The 7,743-nt window shown below is 43.3% G+C and overlaps 1 long non-coding RNA gene across 1 annotated transcript; it reads right to left on the reverse strand.

Annotated features, from left to right (window-relative positions):
• Window positions 1–1,484: 1,484 nt before the first annotated feature.
• LOC144463764 (uncharacterized) lies at window positions 1,485–2,963 on the reverse strand. Its single transcript, XR_013491769.1, has 3 exons — window positions 2,895–2,963; window positions 2,629–2,822; window positions 1,485–1,925 (listed from the first exon to the last, which is right to left on the reverse strand). It is a non-coding gene; the product is annotated as an uncharacterized LOC144463764 (long non-coding RNA).
• Between the last annotated feature and the right edge of the window lie 4,780 nt (window positions 2,964–7,743).

The raw sequence follows: 7,743 nt of genomic DNA on the forward strand, positions 1-7,743 counted from the left end.
AAAGTGTCTTCTCATTAGCAGCGCTCTAGCAACTCCCACTCCTAGCCTCCCCACACACAGTAGCAGGCATATCTACAACCTTCTTTTCAAGCCTCTGCCAATCACAGGTTTTTATCTCACACAGGTCTCTGTCATAGGTGCTACTATTGATTGACAGGCTTCACAACATCTAAAACACACAAGTCCTCTAGGAGTGACAAGTTCACTGGCATTAGGGCAAACTCAATAACTGCCATAACAGACTTTCTGCTGTAGCTGAATCCATTCCCATAACATCACCCTGTCCATTACAGTACAGTGTATGGCTGAGCTTACAACACTACTCTCAGGCATCAGTGAAGGGAGCTCCACTGCTAAAAGCTAGTAACTATGGAGATTCAGTGTAGTCTGCTGATTCAAAAGACTTTTTTATGAAAGATTTTCTCATTATTGTGCTGAACAATGTAAAGTTAGAGCATACACAGTACACTCAATACTAAATCACCTGTCTTCCTCTTTTGCTCCTGACAGCCTGCAGCACATAGGTCACATGATAACAGCATCCTGGCTCACAGTTAGGCCTGTTATAGACAAATTATAGTGCGTTAGTTTGTGTAGGTATAAGTATGAACAATGAAAGAAAACAGCCTGCAATAAGTAATGTCACTTGAGTCAGCGTCAGCTGGGGCTGAAGAAAGTGACCTTAGCAGACCTCTGTAGCCCACTCCTCATTTCTGCTTGAGGCAAGCTGCTTGAGGTTACACATGTGGTTAGATTTTTCTCTAAGTACTGACCAAGTTCATCACCTCACCAGCACCTCCAGCTCTAAAGTTCATGCTGTACACAGGGCATTTGTAAAATCTCTTTTGCAACCTACGGAAGCGTATTGCATTCACTTGACAAATAAAAAAAAACCCCTGTTTTTCTGAGTATTTTTTTCTGTTTTTCGGAGTAAGTTATTTATTTTTATGTTTTTGGTGTATTTTTTCTGTTCTGAGTAATATTTTCTGTTGTTCTGAGTATTTTTTTCTATTTTTCTGAGTACTTTTTCCCTGTTTTAGTGGTATTTTTTCTGTTTTTCAGTTGTTGTTTCTGGGTTTTTTTGGTAATTTTTTTTCTGTTTTTCGTGGTAATTTTTTTTTTCCTGAACGAGACGAGACGAGATACACCTGCAAGTGACCCCTGCATCCATGGTGACTCCTGCTCATGGATGTATTTTGCATCCATGCTCCTGCTCCTAGACAATTTCAACTACGGGCTCAATAAGGAATTAGTTACACACAGGGTATGATAATCTAGCTATGTTTTCGACTGCATCCTTCTAGTGTAGACCTATCGCTCAATGTAACAGGTTAGGTTAGTAACAGGTTGTAACAACGTTAGCTGACAAACATGTATGGGCATGATTTCAGTTGTCAGGTAAGCCTTGTGGCCTGGCCTATGTTGGCAAAACAACACGACCATTGAATACTAGAATTTCAGAGCACCGATCGAACATAATGTGGCAACACGAGGGGGTGATTATTAATTTATATATTAGGGGATCTCTTTACCGACAACGCCACCTTGGGGTAGGGCCCAAGGACCCATATTAAAAGGTGAGCTATCACCAGAAAGACACTCAGGTTCGTTCACTCAGGGAGGACAGGAGACGGAGTTCAATGATCAAAAAAAAATATTTTATTAATTAAAACAACGGGGTTTGGCACAATAACCAAAAAGGAGAAGAAAGCCCAACTAAAGGAGGGGGATACAGACTGAGGCTTACCAGCTGGAGGAGGAGGTGACAAGGGGGAGTGAAGTCCAAAAAGAAAAGGGAGAACACCCCAAACACACAGCAAAAACGTGAAGTGCACACAAAGCAAATCTTGAACAGGGGTCACACAGCAAACAGGGGATCACCACCACCCAGGGAAACCACCACCACCACCACCGTCGGCCTTCAGCTGTAGGGGAAAAAGGAGAGACAGTCAAGGCTCAAGGATAAGAAAAAAAGAAAACAAACAACATCCCATAACATAAGGAAAATTGTAATGAATTAATAAACTGACAAATATGGATTTAGATCAATAATGAATCAACCAAACAAAAGAAACACAAAGGAAACTAAGGAGTCTCTGGCCAGAGATATCAACTCAACAGTTAATCATCATAACTGATATAACACAAATAACTGAGAACTCAAACTGTGGAGTTCCCCTCCCAAATGAAACTTAATTACAATAAATTCCCCAACACAAAACAAGGAACTAAACTAAGAAATTCAAGAGAATCGACCAATAATTAAATAAGAAAATAAACAAAACAATTAAGCCAAACCTTGATTAACACGCACACATACACACGCACACATACACACGCACACACACACAGCCCAGTCCACATGGGTGGCTGAAAGTCCTGATGGAGCCCCGGTCAGCACGAGCGGCAGCCACACACATCCAGCAGCACCACACTCGCAGAAGCAGGAGAGCGAGCCGACAGCAGGAAGCAGGTTGACACCCACGCAGCCGACAGGAAGCCCAGTCCAAGCCGGCGAAGCAGCAGCAACAGCGAAGCAGCGGTAGCCGCAGTAACAGTAGTAGCAGTGGTAGCAGCGGCAGCAGTAGCCGTGGCCAAAAGACCATAGTTAAACAGCAATGCTCCTACTTAGCTTAGCGTCCGTGTGTTCTGGTGGCCAGCTGGGTAGGACAGGCGTCCGCCCAAAGAGGGAGAGGGGTGAAGAGAGTCACTGCGGCAGGGGAAGGCAGCCACCGCGTATCCCATGTGCAGCAGGCTATGCTCCGGTCGGCAGCGATAGACCACCCTGGATAATCGCCTCGACTGCAGGTGAGATGCCGGACCTAATAAAAAGGTTACGGTTTCAGATACATAAGACGCAGCCGAATGTAAATACAATGCTAAGGTGTGCATACCTGTGTTCTGCAGCGAGCGGCGAGTGCAACGACCTGGAAGTGGGCGGGGCGAAGAGGCAGGAAGTGAGAGGTCAGGAGGAGGGACACGGCCTTCCTTTATCCCCTTCACCTGAATGGTGATAGGCTAATAGTCCAGAAAGGGCGTGGTGAAGCCGCGACTTGTGTTCAGTGTGGCAGTGGTATCTCATACCACTACAATCAGGGCTCATGACACAAGAAGCCCAGTTGCATTATACTTCACACAGGCCTCTCACAGTGTGGCTTCTCTGCGATACTGTGGCACCGAACTAGTTAAAACCCCCAGTCGAGGGGGGGACGTCAATTCGCTGTTATTGAGGAGAGAGGCTTCTGGATTTACACTTTGGACACTTTGGCTCCCAAAGGTCTCAATGAGGACTTTGATTTGAGACCCTTCCTGTAGTCTCCCTTGGCAGGGGTGGGTTCTTGTGTGTGTGTGTGTGTGTGTGTGTGTGTTGCAGCTGCTGCATTTCCCTGTGTTGATATTGTACACTTCATGCATCGCTGTAGTCCATATGTATCTATTCCCCCTTTTTTTTTTTTTGGTTTATCAGTTTGTTTTTATTTTTTACATGAGGCGCCTCATACTCGGTTTTGTCTTCTTGATATCACATTTTTATGACGGTCTTCACCTGATGTTTTACTTAGGTGATTGTCAAATTGTTCAGACTCTAGCTAGATACACCCAACTTTGAACTCGTCATATTAGGTGTATATTGAAGCGGATTGTTCACTGTATTTGCTGTATCTATTGTCTGGCTTATATTGTAATACATTGTACATACTGTATAAACTGTTTTTGCTATCACGTGACTGTCAGGTGACCCTCTGAAGGAGTATTTGTAGGTGCTCAATCACTGCAGCTGGTAGTCTGAGGAAGGGCCTTGCGCCCGAAACGTCACCCATCCTATGAAGTGATTAAATTTTATTTGCATTGGAGCTTTTCTGGTGTGCGGACTTCTTTTCCTTTATTTTACATGTTTGACTTTTTTGTCCAGCACCCAATCCTTATTTTTGGATGTGCGCGCTTCCTCATTTGTAACAGGCTAGGAGCATCTCATTGGGCTGATGAAAAAATAATATTTTAATCAAATTATTAATAGTTCCATCAACTACAATATCAACGACAGGACCAATATACATTTCTAATGAAAATCAATGTAAATTTTGTATAGCATGTGCTCCACATTCAGGTACAGAACCATGACTGGTTTACAGATTTAAAAAAAAAAAAAATCAAATTTAACATAAACCTACTGTATGATACATACCAAGAGCTGTGGGGATTTTAAAGATTGGTGGTATAGATGTATACCACCAAAAACAGAAACATAAACTCAGAAATGGCAGCAAAAAGACAGCTGATGAAGAGGAGGAGGAAGAGGAGATTGTTAATAACACAAAATGAATTTCTAAGAAGGGAGTGTCATATTAATTAAACGCATCAGCCCGTAACTGATTAACAACACAAACAAATTGGCTCCGAGCAGTCTCACATCTTCCCTGGCATTTTACATAGACACAGCAAACAGAGGAATTGGACTTTTGGAATTAACAAGTCTGTTAAAATCTGGGTCATAAAATTACCAAACAGTTTCATATCAGAACAACAGCTGACTTCAAAAGAAAAAAAACTGTTTATCACCCCTTCACCTTTAAAAACTTCTGATGATCAAACACATATAGGCACTGTGACAAAGTGTCAAAGCGACTGACAGTGATATAGCCACCCTATGCAGGGACGTAACTTCAGATTCCCTTAAAATCTTGTTTTTGCTGACCTCAAGGGGTTTCATGTCTGACCTTGCTGCAGTAAAGTAAAGGTAGTCCCAAGACCCCGAAACATCACTGTCACATGATCCTGAAGGTGTGGTTACAAAAACAACAGAACACACTTCTCACCACTTCTCACTACACCCTTCAGTGACGATGGTTCTGGTCAGAGGTGAGAGGTCTGAAGACCAGGAAAGGCAGTAAAACTGCTTTTAAGCCTGGTGTTAAGCTCTTTTAAACTTTGAAAACTGATTTTATTTGCCACTTAGGGGCAGTGCAAACAAGTTGTGTGCACAACACTTTTTTTAAACAGCTGCCTGCTGCAGCTGAATGAGACTTGCCAGGGCACTGAATGTGCTAGAACCACCGCTAAGTGTGGTGATAAATCCCATGAATAGAAACCATTGATAAATTGATCATACTAGTAAGTATTATGTGAGTATCCAAACCATGGCATACTGTATGTTTTTTTCTTTCATGTGTTTTTTTTTTATTATATATGATGTTTGCTACTATGTTGGTCTGAATGAAAATTTATCATCACAGTTGAACTTATACTTACAATATTAAAATGAAAACTGATGTTGCGCTCACGTGTGCGCGCTCAGGGTGATCGGTGGTCTCTGAAGAGCAGCAGTCTCGTCAGTACTGATGTCCAGATTCTCAAGTGCAGGCATCGCCAATTCCCAGTCTGAGCAGCAAAGACTTTCCTCATCCGTTGGCATTGCTTTGCATTTGAAACAACTACACGACCAGGTTTCCAGTGCTCGACTCCGGTATTCTGCGGCTGGCTGAGGCTCATGAGCTGTGGCGGCTGCTTCGTCCAGTAGCCTGAGTTCCGTCCGTATACTCGGGCTCAAACAAATACGGCTCAAGAAAGAAATGCTGTTCCTCCTCAGTTTCAAAGTCTTCAAACATGTTGGGCTGTCCTTTGCTAAAAGACCGTAGTGCAAATTATCTTTTAGTGACTGTGGCTACCGTTGTCTCTCCCTGCGGTGCACGTGTCACGTGATGTAAACACGGGTAAGCAAAGCTCATGCTTTCGCTGGTCTTGCGCAGGCGCGCACACGTGAGTGTGGAGCACAGAGAAGCAGTCAGAGCTAGGCTACAGTGAGGCTAAAAACAGAGTTGATATGACGTTTTTTGAAACAACTTTTTATGTCGGGGCTTCAGCACACTTGGATCACTATGGATGAGCAGTATGGAGATACTTTGTGGATTCAATTTTGTGTTCTTGGACGTTAGTCTGGGGCGCTGTCTGCTATTAGGTGTGCTAGCCGCTCCCCCCGCCGATCTCCGCAAGGGATGTGAGGACTCTAAAACTTCACCAGGGCCTCCATCGGCATGAGGGTGAATAGATAATGACTGAATTTTCATTTTTGGGTGCACTATCCCTTTAGGGTAGCCTGGGAACAAGATCTAGGACCTACAGTACAGGCCAAAAGTTTGGACACACCTTCTCATTCAATGCGTTTTCTTTATTTTCATGACTATTTACATTGTAGATTCTCACTGAAGGCATCAAAACTATGAATGAACACATGTGGAGTTAACAAAAAAAGGTGAAATAACTGAAAATATGTTTTATATTCTAGTTTCTTCAAAATAGCCACCCTTTGCTCTGATTACTGCTTTGCACACTCTTGGCATTTTCTCGATGAGCTTCAAAAGGTAGTCACCTGAAATGGTTTTCCAACAGTCTTGAAGGAGTTCCCATAGGTGTTTAGCACTTGTTGGCCCCTTTGCCTTCACTCTGCAGTCCAGCTCACCCCAAACCATCTCGATTGGGTTCAGGTCCGGTGACTGTGGAGGCCAGGTCATCTGCCGCAGCGCTCCATCACTCTCCTTCTTGGTCAAATAGCCCTTACACAGCCTGGAGGTGTGTTTGGGGTCATTGTCCTGTTGAAAAATAAATGATCGTCCAACTAAACGCAAACCGGATGGGATGGCATGTCGCTGCAGGATGCTGTGGTAGCCATGCTGGTTCAGTGTGCCTTCAATTTTGAATAAATCCCCAACAGTGTCACCAGCAAAACACCCCCACACCATCACACCTCCTCCTCCATGCTTCACAGTGGGAACCAGGCATGTGGAATCCAAAGATCTCAAATTTGGACTCATCAGACCAAAGCACAGATTTCCACTGGTCTAATGTCCATTCCTTGTGTTTCTTGGCCCAAACAAATCTCTTCTGCTTGTTGCCTCTCCTTAGCAGTGGTTTCCTAGCAGCTATTTGACCATGAAGGCCTGATTCACGCAGTCTCCTCTTAACAGTTGTTCTAGAGATGGGTCTGCTGCTAGAACTCTGTGTGGCATTCATCTGGTCTCTGATCTGAGCTGCTGTTAACTTGCCATTTCTGAGGCTGGTGACTCGGATGAACTTATCCTCAGAAGCAGAGGTGACTCTTGGTCTTCCTTTCCTGGGTCGGTCCTCATGTGTGCCAGTTTCGTTGTAGCGCTTGATGGTTTTTGCGACTCCACTTGGGGACACATTTAAAGTTTTTGCAATTTTCCGGACTGACTGACCTTCATTTCTTAAAGTAATGATGGCCACTCATTTTTCTTTAGTTAGCTGATTCGCGGTTCTTGCCATAATATGAATTTTAACAGTTGTCCAATAGGGCTGTCGGCTGTGTATTAACCTGGCTTCTGCACAACACAACTGATGGTCCCAACCCCATTGATAAAGCAAGAAATTCCACTAATTAACCCTGATAAGGCACACCTGTGAAGTGGAAACCATTTCAGGTGACTACCTCTTGAAGCTCATGGAGAGAATGCCAAGAGTGTGCAAAGCAGTAATCAGAGCAAAGGGTGGCTATTTTGAAGAAACTAGAATATAAAACATGTTTTCAGTTATTTCACCTTTTTTTGTTAAGTACATAACTCCACATGTGTTCATTCATAGTTTTGATGCCTTCAGTGAGAATCTACAATGTAAATAGTCATGAAAATAAAGAAAACGCATTGAATGAGAAGGTGTGTCCAAACTTTTGGCCTGTACTTTATATCTGAGGACAAATAGGTTTCTATCCTTTAAAGAATACATAAATCCTCA

Source organism: Epinephelus lanceolatus, chromosome 6 (assembly GCF_041903045.1).
Source record: "Epinephelus lanceolatus isolate andai-2023 chromosome 6, ASM4190304v1, whole genome shotgun sequence".
Classification (NCBI taxonomy): domain Eukaryota; kingdom Metazoa; phylum Chordata; class Actinopteri; order Perciformes; family Serranidae; genus Epinephelus; species Epinephelus lanceolatus.